Genomic DNA, 17,564 nt, shown 5'->3' with positions numbered 1-17,564 from the left:
ATATATATATATATATATATATATATATATATATATATATATATATAATGTGTTTGATCATATCCACATTCTTATTTTCCCTTAAATGCCCCGAAGACCCAACCCGATAAGTCCCCCTTTCAAGTTCATGTCCTTGAAAAAAAAATAACAGTAATGTGTTCTATTAGTGTTACCCATGTGCACCTGTATATGGGGCCACCCAATGTAACATGACCAATTTCCAGTGGCTACACTCCAAAGAAAACTAACTTCTTGCCTCAGCATCCATTAATACACAAATAGTTCATTAGCTAAGGGTGGTGCTTTGTGGGCACCTTACATACATGCTGGAATTTGTACTGTCATCTTCTTCCTTTTAGAGTCTTTCATTGGCCTAGGCTTCTCTAATTCATCTAAGATGGATTGCCAGTGTGCCATAAAGACCCTTTACTCTTCCTCCTTGCTGAGAGTACAATAAACTACCACTTCTAGCATTTTTATGCGGGTTCTGGGTATCAAGCTCCTTTGCTTATGCTTGCAAAGCAAATATTTTAGTGACAGAGGCATCTTCACAAATCCTTCAAAGTAGTGTTTCAAAATGTCCATGGCATAATTTCTCACTTGAAAAGGTTGTATTTTCAAACCACAAACTCCAGGAACACACTTAGAGAGGAGAAAGAAATTTGAGTGAGTCTAGATAATGTTTTATAACTGTGCATATCAAACAGTTAGAAGAAAGGATTTTAAAATGTTTTTGCCATAAAGAATTGATAATTCGAAGAGAGGGATAGCTTTAACTTGATTATACAATCTATAGATGCATGGAAACATGATGTGGATCTCATTAGCATGTACAATTTTTATATTTCGTGCATCAATTAAAGATCAAAAAACATGATGTGCAGAAATGTCAGTGAGACCCATTATGTTGCATGCCTACCAAAGAAAAGGGGCTACAATCATGATGTAACATGAATTTAAAAAAAAAAGAAAAAAAGAATGATGTACAAAGAATATATACTTATAAGCTAAAAATTAACTTACAGTAAATAAAAAATATAGCTTAATACATAATAAAATGGAACATAAAGCATTTATAGAGTTGGGACTCTATCTGAGGTATTTTCTCTGATAAATTAATTTTAACTAAGAAATCATAAATTTCTACAAGTGAACATGGAGGAAAAAATTAACTAAATAGCCAGGCACAGTGATGTATGCCTATAATCCCAGCACTTGGGGAGGCAGAGGTAAGCAGATCTCTGAAGCCAGCCTGGTCTACAAAAGCAAGTCCAGTATAGCAATGGCTACAATAGAGAAATCCTGTCTCAAAACCCCCCAAAATAAATTAATAATAACAATAATAATAACTAAATGTCACAAATAAAGATAATTTCCTCAGTTCCTGCAGGACCCAGGTTCAATTCCTAGCACCCACATGGCAGCTCACAACTGTCTCCATTTCTAAGGGATCTGACACCTTCACAATGATTCACATAAAATAAAATTAAATTAATTATAAAAAAAAAGAAATGAAGAAACTTGATAGTTTTTTATCATACACAGTTGACTGAATATGGAACCTTTAACAGACAGTTATATGCTAAAATCATGATCACTTTCTGCTTTTGCTTTTTGAACTCAGAACTTGCCTTTTAAAACATGAAGGAGATAAGTTTTCAAAATTTTAGTTTTCGATTATTTTCTTTTAGTAAACTCTCCTATAGACATTTGTGGATACCACAATGTTTGACCCCTTTAACACCACTTTCTGGAAGACATTGCAGATTTCAAGGTTGTATCAAAGAATATCTTCATCTAGGGAAAAAAATCTTTTAAATTCAGATGGACATTTAATAGTGTGTCATCTAATTAAAAGAAATGTCTACATCATGCCACTTAACAAGACTCAGTAAGGAACCTAAAACAAAACCCATAAGATGAGTTTACTGGATGAAAGGGGCTGATCATACACCCAAAATCTTCCTTATAAACTTCCCTATATCTACACAGAGATTAAGTTCCAGTTTGACCTGGCTGTGTTTTGCTTTAATCACAGTGTATTTGATATTCACTTCCTTGAATGAACTTGTTTTCATAAAAGATTTTATCACAAGGTTAAAGAATTGCTAATTAATTATTTCATATAAGCAGAGTAATCTCTCTGGCTCTGCTTGGGGATGCCTGCAGTGGTGTCCAAGGCTTGGACTTTCACCATGAAAACTTCAAGTCTGACCCCTGCAGGTAGATAAGTGAAATACACACTCCAGCCAGATCCTGGCTTGGAGTTATGAAAATGTCAACATTAAGTATAACAAAGATACCAACAACCTTGACATATGTTGGACATCTCTTTCATTTTACAATTTGCTCTAGGAGCATAGCAAACAGTTGATTAAAAATAATTTAAATTACGTTTCCCAAATATTCTGATGTAGTTAGTCAAGATATATGTATGTATGTATGTATGTATTTTTTTTCTTATCAAGAGAACTCACGCTGATTTGGATGAACTAGAATACTCAAATCTTGTGGATTAAATATTTGTCTCCATCTTTGCCTAATTAAATAAATTACTCTCTGACTAAATATCCTCCTCCAAACCCCCTCAGGGGCTCAGGTTTCCATAGCTACCTTGGATGTTTATTTACCATACAAGGGATCAAAACCAGTAGACATCCACATGCACATTTAGCCTTAAAACTTACATGAATTCTGTGGATAGCATGAAAATATCAATTAACAAATTTGTTTGAAGCCTATGTGGTCCATAACCAGATAAACTCAGAACATGAACAAACACTAAGGAAAAAAAAAAACAATTAAAAAGTTACTTTGAAATGACCAACAAATATCTGTAAGTTGACAGTAATTCTACAATGATAACATTTCCTAAAAGAAAGGCAGTAGAAAAAAATTAAAATTTTCACACATGCTGATGACGTCAAACTCTTTAAAGCATTTGAAAAAACTGAAAACATCTGTTATAAGGGACCATTTCTCAGATACACATTTAAAATTCCAGTTATAGCATTCTTTTTATTATTAAGTGTTAGAAAACTGCCTGATCCCAATGTTGGGAAAAATGAGATTAAAAATGTCTTCTATACTTTTCAAGGCTTCATTTTCAAAGGAAGGAAGCTATACTGCATATTTAAGACACTATGTGCTGGTAATAGAACAAGAAGAAAAAGAACATTGAAGAAGAGGTCCTGTTTTCATCCCCAAAATGTCTCTTGAGAGCCTAAGCCTATACAGGTAGTCTTTCTGGATGGGTGAATTCCAGACTTGCCTCTGACTTGATGTTTTCTTTTTGCCCTCACTTTACCATTTGTTCAATGAGGATCAAGTTGCTCTTCATTCTCTCCTGGAGATGTGGTTGAGAATAAATAGATCATGTTTGTAAAGGACTTTTTAATCCTCCCAGGAAAGATTACTCCAAGACTTTCATTATTAACCCAGGTGTCCTTGTACATTTTAATTCCAATCTAAAGAATACAAAATAGGCTGATCAAACTGAATCACAGCCTTCTTGGATCAGCAGCATCTTAATCTCACAAAAATTTGGCAGCTGTGAGACCTAGAAACTAAAAGGAAAGCCATTTCAGTAAAAAGAAAGCCATTTCAGTTTCTTAGAGTATTTTTCTAAAGTTATTGGGATGCTAAAAACATGAAATATATCTGTTAAGAAATTTTTTCTGGAGGCAAAAATCTATTTTTTTTCCAACTTGAGAATGAAATATTTGTTCTTAGTCTGTGGTGAGACAATGAATGTGACTTGCTATCTGGGGAGGATATTTGTAGTTGTGGGAATGCCATGAGCAAACGTGTTGTTTTTGGCTGGGCTTCTATAACAGGTGGCCATGCCTTTCCTTATGCCTGGAAACGTAGCAAATTCTTTCTCAAAGACGGTTCCGAAAAGTTTTCCATTTATGATCAAAGTGCAATTACAATTACTTCCTGACAAAGGCAAGTCAAGTTTATGGTTTTTTTTTTTCTTTTTTGTCTCATTTAATGTGGCCTTACTCTATAAGAATTCTGACCTACAGTGTACTTCTGCTGACAACCTGGCAAAATCCCAAACCTTCCTGAACCTTACAGAAAAACAGGCAGCGTTTTAACTTTGTTGGTAATTTCTGGTTATGGAGAATTTCTAACTAGTTAGAGGTAGGGATCTGCTCTGGGTTGCCACCCCACTGTTAGGCATTTCCACAGCCCTAGGGACAGATCACTTACCAGCAAAAGGGTTGTGTTTCATTGTGGAGCTGATGACACATGGATTGGTTTGATAGTTAACCCTACAAATGCAGCTAGGGGCTGCTGGGCCTAAGATGACAAATTGGTTGGGGGATATGATTCTTCTGCATGAATGAAGCAGTAAGCCTCCCCCCCCAAGAGAAACAAGAACAAACCTGGGATTCCCCCATGCAGTAATGCTACCATCCCATGCCTGGTTTCATATGTGAACAATGATTCTCTATCCCCTTTCATCTCCTCCTCCAGTCCCACCCTCTTTTCAAGTACCCAACAGACAAAAGAAAAATATTATATACATATCCAGGGATGTGGGATTAAAAGGTATCCATTCATTAAATAACTACGGAGTTACTACATGCCTACTTATACACTCAAAACTTCAACACTGGGCTGTTTTCCAACTTCATACAAATGCCACAGTTACACATGAGAAAAATCATCCCAAGCTCTGCACAGCCTGCCTTAGGCATCAGACAGAGGGAGTGTCACCATTCCAGATGAATTGTGTGGGCACAAAGATTCTAAAAATTGAGTTCACACATCACCGAGGACAAGACAGGTGGTTCCAAACAGCATCAAATAACTTCTTTGTTCATGCTTAGGACCTTGTAAAAAATATTATTGTGTGTCTATTCTTTCTTACTCCTTTCCAGTATGCCTTCTTGCCCCATTTGCTCATCCTATGTGGTTGCTAGATATTCAAACAATGAGGTTGGTCTATAAGATTGAAAAACTTCGAGAAAGCCAGCCTCTTCATCAGTCTCCAGCTAGGCAGATGCAATTTCCTGAAAGCACACAGCCTTTTATGTGCTTTTCTGAACTCTGAAATTTGCCAAGTAAGATTCCAGAAGAGTAAGTTATAGAACAAGAAAGTTGAGGGTCTTTGCTCCTGACCATTCTGGTATGGCCTCTGCTTTACCTCCGGAAACTGCAGCAAAAGGACAGAAAGTTGTAAACCCCTTGGCCCAACCACTAATGGGAACGTTCACTTTCCCCTAAAGTGAGCACTCTGGGGTGGGGCATATCCAACCCAATTGGAAGAAAAAAAGGAAAGAGGTTTTCCGGTGGCAAAACAGATGCTCACTTTCCCACCCGGAGTTACTTAGCTCTGGCAAGAGTAGCACTCCTCCTCTGTAATCTCTGTCTTTCCTAGTCACTGGAAGACTTTTCCAGTCTGGTATTCTCCTTATGAGTATCTTTCTTGGTATTGAAATACTGACGTAAGATTTTTACCACAACTGTAATAGAGTTGTAAATTACAGCCTCTTTCAGGCATTTTTTTATTCTTTTTCTTTTTCTTGGTCATGGTATGTATTTTTTAAACTTCTAATCCACACTTTCCTTTTCTTTCTCAACAGCAAAACTATAAACCTCATAAACTTCTACCTAAGTTCATACGGAATTTTATCCCCATACCCTAGAGCGACGGAAGAAGCTTCTGGCTTAGAATTTTTTACAGAGACCAACTTAAGTAACCCTCAAATCCTTTCTCCGTTCATTAATTCCAAGGCTGTGTTCTCTCCTCCAGGAAGCAACACAACTCTTAAACTGTTAGAACGGTTTTTTTTTTTTTTTTGAAAAGTCTGTAACACCCACTCCACCCCCACCTCCGCCTCCTCTGGAAGTGCTGCTTCTTCCATCCGGACTGGTAAAGTGCTCAGAATGTGAAAGCAAAATAAGATAAGAGTCTGCGTGTAATTCTTTGTCAGGCTATGCAATTGTCCTTATTCTAACCTAAAGCATAATAGGGTAGAGGCTAAAAGCTTGAGATGAATCCAGCACAATACATTCCAGAGGCCGGCAAACTGGAATTGATTTGCATATTCAACAAACCGCTTTGAACCTTTTACAAAGACTGCCTGACATAAGCAACCACTCTTAGAAGCAAAAGCTAGCATGGGTAGTAATGTCGAAGCGGTGGGGAGACCGCAGGTGATACAGCCTTAAGAAGAAAACGTAGCCCCCTCTTTCCCCGTAATGGATCTGCTGGAACCCCGCATTTGATCATTCCTCATGCTCTTGGGAGGAACAGGTCGCAGGGGTCGCAAGCTAAATCCTCTACTCCGTGACTGGCGCCAGCGCAGCTACAAACACAACCCTCAAGCTTACCTGCCTCATGTTTAGAATTCCATGACCCATCCGGCAGAGAGCAAGCTGCTCGGAAGCGCACCCACAGGCTTCCGCAGGTTTCCAAAGGCAGACTCCAAAGCCGGCAGAAAAGCCCACAAAACAAAAGCAACTCGGTGGAGTCCACAGGCAGCAAAGAGCACGTTTTTCGTCCCCCTCCCTTTTTATTCTTTGATCTACTTCTGTAAGCACTCTACCCAAGACAATGTCAAGTTTCTCAACCTTTCCTTTTCCAGCCTATGAAAAGTCGGGCGCAGGCTAGTGAGGACCGCCTGGCTCTTATTTCAAATCAGTTCACAGGGACGTCGTAGGAGGCGGGCTCTGGTCCCAGAGAGCCCCACCAATCAGGAGGAGGGGGTGGACCTGGGCACAGGAGAGGCTGCCTTTACCAGGATTAGGGCAGCTTTCAGGAGTCAAATGACTGGAAGCAGCTGGATGTAGCACCCATGCTCTCAATGTAAAGGATGAGTACTATTCTTGTCTCACAGATTGCATCTGCTCAAAGCTTAACTAGCTCCGGGCCCTAAATCCTTGCACTTTAAGAGTCGCCCTAAAAGCATTAAAACATTTGAAAGGTACAGAATTATTTCAGAGAGAAAACCTCAACCCTCAGGACCCAAAGAATTTTGTTAAGTGTATCTTGCTCTAGATACATACTTTTGCAGAAACAGTGGAGAGACAACCACACTGCTGTGAGTACCACTTTAACTGAAACAAGCAATCAAGAAATAAGGTGTTATCCACCTCATCTTCGTGTAAATTCTATATCCAGTCTATGAAAAGTAAATGTTAATGGGACTGTGCACACAAACATTTTGAAATATAGCAAGTGAAGAAGAAACATCACTGGTGAGTCAAAGCACAATTTCAGATTAAAATATGCCCATAAGAAAAATAAACACATGGGCGCCATGACACACTCCCAGCACTCAGGGAAGCAGAGGCAGGCAGATTTCTGAATTCGAGGCCATCCCGGTCTACAAAGCCAGTCCATGACAGCTAAGGCTACACAGAGAAACCCTGTTTCTAATAACAACATAAAAAAACAAAACAAAACAAAATACCAAAAGAACCGAAAAACCAGTCAAACAAAAGAACCCTAAACAAAGACATTTGGTTAAAAAAAAAACTATTTTTAAAATAAGTGTGTCTACCTCTCACTGTAGTTGACTTAAGCAATGATGATCTGATAAGCTCACTAACATGGACAAGAAAGGCAGAACTAGCTGGTTTCTTCGAAAGTTCAAGCCAATGTTGAGGAAGTTTTCCAGTTTTCTTTCTGAACTCCCCATTAAAAAAAAATGTAACCTTTTTCAAGCCTCCATGAATATGACTTCTACGCAAACTGGCTCTTGGATTTAAAGAAAAGTATAAACTGAGTAAAGACTACTTTTTGTAGAGCAGGTAATATATTTTTTCCCAAACAGGTGAACACAGTGTGAGAATAATTCAATAAATATTTTCAATTTTGCTGTATTATTGAAGAAAAGCTTGGCAAATAATGATTTAGTGCTTCAGGAGTGCTGGATGTGTGGTTCAATATGTGTGAGCTTGGCTGAGTTCTCTGAGATTTTGGCAGCAGAGCATGGGCACTTGGGAGTTCATAGCTTTGTCTCAGCTCCCCACTGAGAAATTTTAGAATCCCCCTAATCATGCCAGCTGCCCTCTATCTACTTATTTGTTCTTCAGAGCCATTCACTATGGCCAAGATCCAAGCTTGCTTAGCCTCTTGACATAGTGACACCACACTACCGAGTTACCGAAAACAAATCACACACACACACACACACACACAGAACGGGAGGGAGAGAGAAAGAATGTTTTAAATAAGTTTAACTTTGTATTGCATCATAGTAATAGTCATCCTTGGTGACATGCAGCCTTAAGGTCGTGGGTTAGGTTGGACACACCTGGTAGATCAAGGCTTGTAAATTTTGGAACCACCAGTCTTTTCAGACAAATAATATCTTACCATGGAGCTGTTCAAATATTTAGCAACATCATGGTCTTTATCCACTGAATGCCAATATCTGATTAATAATGTCTGAAGACATTACTGAATGTCCTTTAGGGAGCAAAACCTGTGTTTGATAGAACCAAATCTCAGTTAACATGCAGGGGAATCTCTAGGGGCTAGACTGTTAAAATGTGAATCCTCATGCCCCTTGTCAAAGAGAATCTGATTAAGTAGGTGTGCCAAGGACGCTGGGGATCCACAATTTATCCCACTTCCAATGGACTCTGATTCACTTTGAGAAAGCCAGCATCTAACACTGCCCCAGGTATATTTGAGCTCAGGACTTTATATTGCAGGACTATATTTAAATAGAGAAAGGGAAGTGATCTGAAGAAAGCTTGATGTTTCATCACTTGGAAGCTAAGCATTAAGATATATCAACTTATTTCCATTCAATGTTTAAAACCATTTGTTTAGTGTGTGCCGTCTGGATGCTGAATTTATATATGCTTTAAGTTTAATTATGGCTTACTACTTAATAATTCTATGCATTTAAGAGGTAGAAATATCTTGACAGCTTCTGTGCTAATTCATTAAATACAGCTGATTCTTTCTTTATTCTCTTCCTTTTAAAAATTTGTTAAATAATTTATGCTTGAAATTGGAAAGGGATTTTGTTTTGTTTTGATCTGTGTCCTGAGACAGAGATTTGCTCTGCTGTGTAAACTCATCTCAAACATCTAGGTTCACACAATCCTACTGCTTTAGTCTCCCTAGCTCTATGGCTATAGATGCACTTCATTGTAACCATCTACAAAAACTTTTGTCCACCTATTCTCATATAGCATTTCTGTCCACTGCCAATTAAAGCCCCTTCTCAACTTGAGCACAATCTTCCTCGTCTCTTCAAGAGTAATTCTGCAATTTCTTAGTTATTTATAGTTATCTAATTTTTACTATGATTTCATAACATAATTTTTGTGACTCTTAATCCTGGGGTCATGGGTTTGAGCCCCACATTAGGCCCCAAAATGTTGTTTTTAAAAAAATGAAAATCTTAACTGTTCTATTTTACTAATAAGGACTCGGGAGCCAGATTCTGGGGTGAAATCCTGCTAGCTCAGAGAGACAAAGAAAGCACCCAGCTGACCTTCCTTTTTAGCTCAGGTCTGGATGGGAAAAAAAAAAAAAAGTTCACTAGCTCAACTGACAGCTCAGGAAGAAAAGGCCAAAAAATCCAAGGCCAAAGGTTTGCTAGCCCAAACAGCCAGGGAGCTGAGGAGCTGGGGAGCTGAAGCCAAAGCTAAAGCCACAGCTTGAGCTAAAAGCCCTTTCTTCTTCATGTTGTCTTAAATACCCCTCAACTCAAAGTCCCTTCTACTCTTCAATCGCTGTCAGCTGGTTTCTTGCTCTGCCTCTTGACCTAGGGTTTACTTTATTAAATCCTGGGTACAGAAAACTCTTGGATTACAGGTGTGTGCTTGGGCTGGGTGAACCACACTGTAATCACCTGTTTACAATAAAAAGTTGTTGGAGTAAAGGTGTTTTATAGGAATCAACCACACCAAACAAGAAACAGTGTTTTACAGTTAACAATTTTGGAATTCACAATGGAATCAAATATCTTGCAACAAAGAGTTAAATAATTTAAAATTTGTTTTGCTTTTATTAATTTCCCTCCCTAGATCCTGAGGGTCATTGAACACTGTCAATCAGAACTCTTCAGAGAAACAGAATCAGAACTATGTGGAGAATTATTTCGGTCTTATATGACTGCAGAGACTCACAGTTCTAATATCCATAGGTCAACTGGCAGATGCTAACCATGCAGCAAGCACACTGAGGAAGGATTTATTTCTTCTTCATGGAAACTTCACCTTTGCTATTAAAGATTTCAAATGACTGGTTGGACTCACTCATATTATCAAGGATAATCTCTTTTACTTAAATTTAACTGACTAGATATTAACAACTACAAAATAGCTTCAGGTCAAGCTAAGATTAACTGAGTACCGTGGCTAGCCAAAGTGACAAAGAAAAAAAACATCTCAAGGCTCCTACTCAAATATACATCTCTTGTAACAAGAAACACAGAGAGTTTATGGCCAATTATATTATAAATATCCATGAAATTGTTACATGTAACAAAAAATTAAACCTCCATTATTAGAATATGCTCTTTTTTATGCCTAATGAAAATGTTCTAATAGATTTATTATATTCTTTTCAATTGCAAGGTAAGAGACACAAAAATATGAGATTAAGTGGTTTCTGACAATTCTACACCAAGTCATACTATCAATCAAATGTCAAGATAGAATGTAATTATTTTCATACCAACACTGAAAAAAATTTACATTCCACGTATTCTCTTTGAAAATCAGTAAAAAAAATGTGTTTTAGCAAAATGAGGGAATCAAACCTAAAAAGATGAAGTCATAGAAACTGAGCAAACAGAAGAATCATCATTAAAAAAGAGAGAGTGAGAGAAGTCTAGGAGGAAGAGATAGCAGAGAAGACTCTGGAAAGCAAACAATGGCACTGACAGATTACCTTTGAGGACAAACAGGTACTCACAAATGTATGTAAAGTCTGAGGCTATTAATAATTCCAAGAAAACAAAAGAATAAAAAAAAACATAGTCACAGAAAACTCTTTAACTTGACAGTGAAATCAGATACGTAGGAGCAGAGACTATGTAATATTAATCTAGTACCCATCTTGTTGGTTTGATATTTTTCTGAGACAAGGTATTTCAAGATCAGGCTAACCATAAATTCGCAATCTTCCTGCCTCTCAATATCTTGAGTGTTGGAATCAGACATGGACACCAAGGCTATTTTTCTCTGTTTTCTCTCTTCCCACCCCCCTTACTTTCTATTGCTCTGTCTGTAGGTATGTATGCTCATGTATGCATATACATGCAGAGGACAACTATGATGTCTTCCATCCACCTTTTTATATTTTTTGAGACAGGGTTTCTCTCTGCCCTGGAATATACCAAGTGGACTCGGCGGCTGGCTGCCCAATAAACCCCAGGGATCCACCTTTTCTTCCTTTTACTTCTCTTTCCCATTTCTCTTCTTCCCTCATGCTTTCTTCTCCCTTTTTCCCACTTTCCATTCTCTCTTTCTTCAATCCTTTTTTTAATTTTTTTTAACTTTTATTAATTACACTTTATTCATTTTGTATCCCTCCATAAGCCCCTCCCTCCTCCCCTCCTGGTCCCACCCTCTCCCCCCCTTTCCTGCATGCATGCCCCTCCCCAAGTCCACTGATAGGGGAGGTCTTTCTCTCCTTCTTTCTGACCTTAGACTATCACTTCTTTTTTTTTTCCTTCCTTTTTGCTACTAGAGCCTGAACACAGGTAAGGAAAATTACTTTTTTTTTAATCATATATAGAATATAAAGACACTGTCTAAAATTCATCAGTCAGTAAATATCAGTAAAAGCATATTATGTGAAATTTAGACATACATAGCAAATGAAATATTTCCCAGTTAAAAATTATTTCCTTAGTGTAGAACAGGATAAGGCAGGAATTCTGTTTTTCATTATGAAAAACCTGCACATAACCAAGTAATACTTTGATAAAAATTAAAATAAGTTGATAAAAGGACAATGAGTAGTTATTAAATCACTTTCTTGTCCTTGAATTCACTTTCTTTAAACTGCTAATGTTTACCTGACCAGTGCTTTAAGCCTAATGGCCTTCTCTCAACCCCCAATATAATGTCACCACCTCATGCTTAGATGAGCTGATTGGCATTTCCTGTTTCTCTTACCACAGTTTTAGTTTGCTCAAGATTTATGATTGTTTCTTGGGTCCATCCAGAGACCCATACATTAGCTCTAATCTAAACTGCTTTAGACATTCCGTTTTTTCAGCTCTCTAGGAGTAAAGATTCTTCAACTCATACCTTAGTAATTAGTCACTCTAAGCAACACCCAGTTTATCTTACTCATAATTGGCATAATTTTCTATTTAAATCCTACATTTTTGTTGTAGGTTTAAGTATGGTTAGAAATAGCTGGTTAATTTTGTCCATATCGTAGCCATTTTACTTCTTATCTTAATTCTTTCTCACTTTCTTTATCTCTGAAGAGGAATAGCTTTTCAAACTTAATATGTTGTGGTGGTTTGAATAAGAATGGCCCCCACAGGTTCATATATTTAAAGGCTTAGGGAGTGTCACTATTTGAAAGCATAGGAGGTATAACCTTTTTGGACTAATTGTAAAGGAGGTGTGGTTGTTTTAGAGAAAGTGTGTAACTGGTGATGGCCTTTGAAGTTTCAAATGCCTAAGCCAGGCACAGTGTCTCTCTCACTTCCTGATGCCTATGTTCGAGATGTAGAACTCTCAGCTATTTCTCTAGTACCATGTCAGCCTACATGCTGCTATGCTCCCTGCCATGATGACAATGGAGAAGAACCTATGAAACTGTAAGCCCAAGCAAAATCCTTTTCTTTATGAGTTGCCATGGTGATATTATCTCTTCACTGCACTAGAACACTGAGTAAGACATATGTTAATGCGCAAAGATGTTTTTTTTTTAAATAATATTTAGTGATTCTTAAAATTTCTTTTAGCCAAGCATGATGGTGCATACCTTTAGTCCCAGTACTTGGGAAGCAGAGGCAGGAGAATCTTGTGAGTATATGACCAGCCTGGTCTATATTGTGACTTCCGGGACAGCCACAGTTATATAGACCCTGTCTCAAAAAATTAACTTTTATGCATTAGATCTCTTCTTTGTGTCTGTATTAGAAACAAGCTAAACAGGATGCTTTTTTTATAATCATGTGTACATAAGAAGGTGAACTAGATTTTACTAAAAAAAAAAAAAAAAAGCTTTGAGCAGAATTTTTGCACTCCTTTCTTATGAAAACTGGGTGCTTATTTTTATATTGTTACTTCTGAAATGTACAGGAAGATTATCAGCATTGCAGTATTGTAAAAATTGGCAAATACCATCTTCCACTTCACTCAAAGTGTCTATGCTTAGATTTAAAATGAAAGTAAAGACACAAAATGCTTATGAATAAGGATTTACACATCTCTTTCCTTTGTTAGACACATTAGGTTCCTTGTCATTCTTGGTTAATAGCTAAGGAAATAATATTTGCCCTCATTTATTTAGAATTAGACAGCTTTTTCTCTGCTGGGAACCACTTGTGAAAATTCACACATACTGAGATAGGATTTCCTTTATTGCACCTCTGGTACAAGATAAATATACTAAGTTGTGTCATTAGAAGAAATGCAATATGTTTCACAGTGGTCCAAATACCCAAGTAACATACCAAATGAAGCTTCACTTTATTCTCTTTTAAGTTATTAATTTACAGAATGAAGGGCTTTTTACTCCTTATATGATTGCATAAATAATGATGCTATTTGAAATTATTTTAATATAATTAATTTAAGCAACACCATACATGAGACAAAATAATTTTCTTTCTATTTGTGCCATTATCTAACGTAGATAAAAAAATCATTTCTGGTATTTCTTTTAAACTATATTTGTGGAAAAGGGATGCTTTTGTTCTATTCACCTTTAGGAACCAACCAATTGGCACATAAATGACCCATCTTCAACTTGAAAAAAATTGATGTTGCCCAGTTAAAGTATTTCACAATGACATGTTTTAGCACATACTAACAGGTTTGGTGAAATTGAAATGTGGAGATCAACAGCAGAGAGAAGTGCTATTAATAAAATAAAAACCCCATGGGACATTTATTCTGAATTCAAATGCAAGCAAGAAATGAAAGGTAGCTATGTTCTATCATGGACCACTTCTGTACTATGTCCTCACAAATGTGTACAGCTGGATTCTGGGAAACTGGGAACTAGAGCCTGTGTTCTTTCTAGCAGTGGTACTGCTGCCCTAGTGAAGATACCTTTCCTTTTCACAATGAGGAATTCAATCATAGAGCATCCAAGACTGATTCCCCAATCCCTCATCCCCTGCGTCTTGCATTAGGGTGATAGGATTTAGCACATAGATTCTGATATGTTTGTGAAATTCCCAACCTCAATCTGCCTGCAAAAGTGGTTACACGGTGTCAAGGTAAGCCAGGAGTTTGTCACTTTACTTTGAAAACAAACTGAAGCACATAGATAATTCTTATATACTTTGAATGGCTCACCAAATTTGGGTTGTGAGCATCCAGTCTTGTTAGATGAGAAACAGTTCATGTGTGTATTGAAAGGGGACTAATTCTGGGAAAAGATGTTTTTCTTCTGCTAGTCAAGACAAGATGTGAATTTTAGGGGCTATGTTTTCAGACTCGTGAATGAGATTTTTTTTCATCATTCAGGATTTCTAAATGAATTTCCCAATAGAATACAGCTCTGTGATTCATTTCACAGTTAAGAAAATAGCTTTGGAGCTTTGTCCTTACACATCATTAATTGGTTCATAAGTGGTTTAGCCACTGATTTCATTAGCAGCATATAAAGACTTGCAGCTCTGTATTAAACAATTCACATTGATCCCAGGACATCCAATGGTCTCTAGCATGGAGACTAATGCATCCCATAAGAAAACTTGGCTTGGCATGTTGGCTCATGCCTGTAACCTCAGTACTTTGGAAAGTGAGACAAGAAAATGGTCATGAGTTCCAGACCAGCCTAACATAGAGTGAGAACCTATCTCATTAAAAAAGAGAGAGAGAGAAGAGGCAAAAAAGAAGATAAAGAGAAGGAGGAGGGGGAAATTAGGCTTGTGATTTCAACATTTGAGGTACAGAAGCAGGAGAATCATGAGTTGTATTGTTCAGCCTAGACTACATGGGGAGGCCATGTCAAAAGTGGGAAGGCAAAAAGATGTGTGGAAACTCTCCTGTCTTAAACTCATAGTAATAAAAATGCAACAACAAACACTTTCTTATATAAAAATGAATGGTCCTTCATTGGATGATAAATATTATTGTCTACTACATGCTAGACACTGTTCTAGGTGCTCGTGATGTAAGTAGATACCAATAAGCTACAAACTGCTCTTATGAATGGAAGATAGAAAAATTAATCAATAAATAAACTAAAACTTGTCTCTAGTGACAAGGATGATATGAGTGATAGAGCAAGTTATCGTGGGATGGGTAAGTTTTTAAAGGGAACTTCTCAATAGAGGCCTAAGGAAACAAGACATAAGACTTCCAGCTCTGTCAGAGGGTAACAGGAAGAAGCAGAGTTTGCCAGCTCAGGGCCAAAAGAACAATTTAAAGAAACTGTGTTGTCTGAACGAGAATGAATAAAGGTGGCAGCTACAAATTCTAAGGTCTCAAGAATGCATGTCTGTATGTGCCTGTGTGCTTGTATGCATGCTTTTGTGTGGGGGGAGGGGAAATTGTCTGCACATCCAGTAGGGTTCTTAGATCATGGGAAGAGCTGGGATGCTTGGTGAGGCAAAACTGGGTGACAAAAAAGATTTAGAGCTGAGGAATAGTATCTAATTGACATTTTTGAGCTACTTGGCACTTCTAGCTGAAAGCAGCTGGTGAGGTGAGATAAAAAGATGAAGGAGGTTCTTTCCCCAAATAGGTAGGGGACGGTAGAGAAGTCACCAGGTGTGGGTGGTATGCAACTGTCATCTTAGCACTTGGGACAGGCAAGCAGGAAGATCACAAGTTCCACACCAGTCTGGTCTAAAAAAAAGCACTGAGGTGGGGTGGGGCACAGAAGGGTGAATCAAGGGAGGGAACATGTGAAGGAAGGAGAGAAGGAGAGGAGGAGAGAGGAAAGAAAGAAGGGAGTGAGGGAGAGATATGCATAGCAGTGGCACTGGAGGTCAGGTGATTTGTGTCTTTCTGACTATAGTATGATTTAGTAATAGCATGAAAGAGCCTCATCTAGAGAGTGAAGGCCAGGTGCCTTCCATGATTCTCTAAAGAAACAGCTGAAATGCTGAGATTGGCATTTACTGAGATGGGGCTAAAGGTAGGAAGAGCCGTTGACAGGAGAAACCACCATCTTGCTGGCTGGGATTCTGGAAGAATACTGTAATCGTCTGCATAAAAATAGGGGCCAGAGATAAGCAGATAGACTGCAAAGGTTTTTAACATACATGGCAAGGTGGGGAAACATTAGCCACGAGTACTTGATTTTGTTCCCAAGGAAATACAGCACTATAGTTAATAGCATTTTTTTTCTGGAAACAGCCTTAGTCCAAGTTTCAACCTTGTTACACTTCATGGCTGATGTAGATTTTCTAAGGAAATCAAAACAAAGAACCCATCATTAGAAAGTTCCTTTTTAAAATACTCCAGAGCGAAAATCTACCACAAGGATGCACTTGCTAGCTGTTTCTGAAACTGTCAGTGATGACATTTAAGACTGGCAACACATTTACCAGTCTTCCATATATGGAACAAGAAACAGTTGTTCAGATACATTCACAAGGAGCTACAGGGCCAGCAACAATGCCTGAAGTTAAGCTTCCCTTGCTTCCAAGTCCTTAAGCCCAAAGTGTTTTCTTATGGAATACTCCTGTGCCTCTTCTTTGCATTTCTCCACGTTATGATTGCATTGTCTGGCCTAGGAGCTTCCAAACATAGCTTTCAGTGTATTCAGAGCATGTTTCTCGATGGGTGTTCTTTCAGTTAGTCAGTGCTATATAAAAGATAACCTGACTTCTAAAAATTTTAATAAATCCAGGTTGTGACCAGTGTCTATATTTCAAAATGTAAGAAAGCTAGAGCACACCTATTTTTTTTTTCTTGTATTTGTTGAGCAAGTGACTTAAAATCTCTGTTCTCAGGCTGGGCATTCTCCTCTTGTATGGATAAGAACAATGCATAAAAACCTTATAAGTTGTCATACGTTTCTTCAAATATTTCTTTGTTATTGCCCCACAATTTAAACTTGTCTTCCCTTTGTTAAATGGACATAGAAGTCCCCCAAATCTAACCATTTCTTTGGGTTTCATTGTTTTTGTGTGAATTATTGTAAACATAAATATGTTAATAAAATTGTGTCTCTTTCATCCTGATATTCCATATTTAGTTGGTATGATTCCTAGGATTCCCCTTACTGATACCTAAGAGGGTATAAAAAAGAATCCCCCCTAACACTTACCACTCAGTGAGAAGGTGAAAAGGACAGGTTACTAAAGTACCATTTTATCTTACCTCAATTTGAGAAGTACACATAATATTCCTGTCCTGAATTTTGCTTGTAGCCCTTGTCATACAACATGGGTATTTTAAAAAGCTACTTCATCAGAGATTGCCTTTCA

At 37.7% G+C, this 17,564-nt stretch overlaps 1 protein-coding gene across 1 annotated transcript in view; it reads right to left on the bottom strand.

Annotated features, from left to right (window-relative positions):
* The window catches only part of Mid1 (midline 1), a 200,429-nt gene extending 194,043 nt beyond the window's left edge, over window positions 1-6,386 (bottom strand). The window contains exon 1 of the mRNA XM_055613368.1: window positions 6,346-6,386. The gene's annotated coding sequence lies outside the window, so the exon portion shown is untranslated. The remainder of the gene's footprint in view (window positions 1-6,345) is intronic.
* Between the last annotated feature and the right edge of the window lie 11,178 nt (window positions 6,387-17,564).

The sequence above is a fragment of the Psammomys obesus genome, unplaced genomic scaffold, assembly GCF_907164565.1.
Source record: "Psammomys obesus unplaced genomic scaffold, mPsaObe1.curated_primary_1811, whole genome shotgun sequence".
Taxonomy (NCBI): domain Eukaryota; kingdom Metazoa; phylum Chordata; class Mammalia; order Rodentia; family Muridae; genus Psammomys; species Psammomys obesus.
The sequence above is the reverse complement of the archived record's forward strand: the minus strand, read 5'-3'. Positions and strand labels throughout refer to the sequence as shown.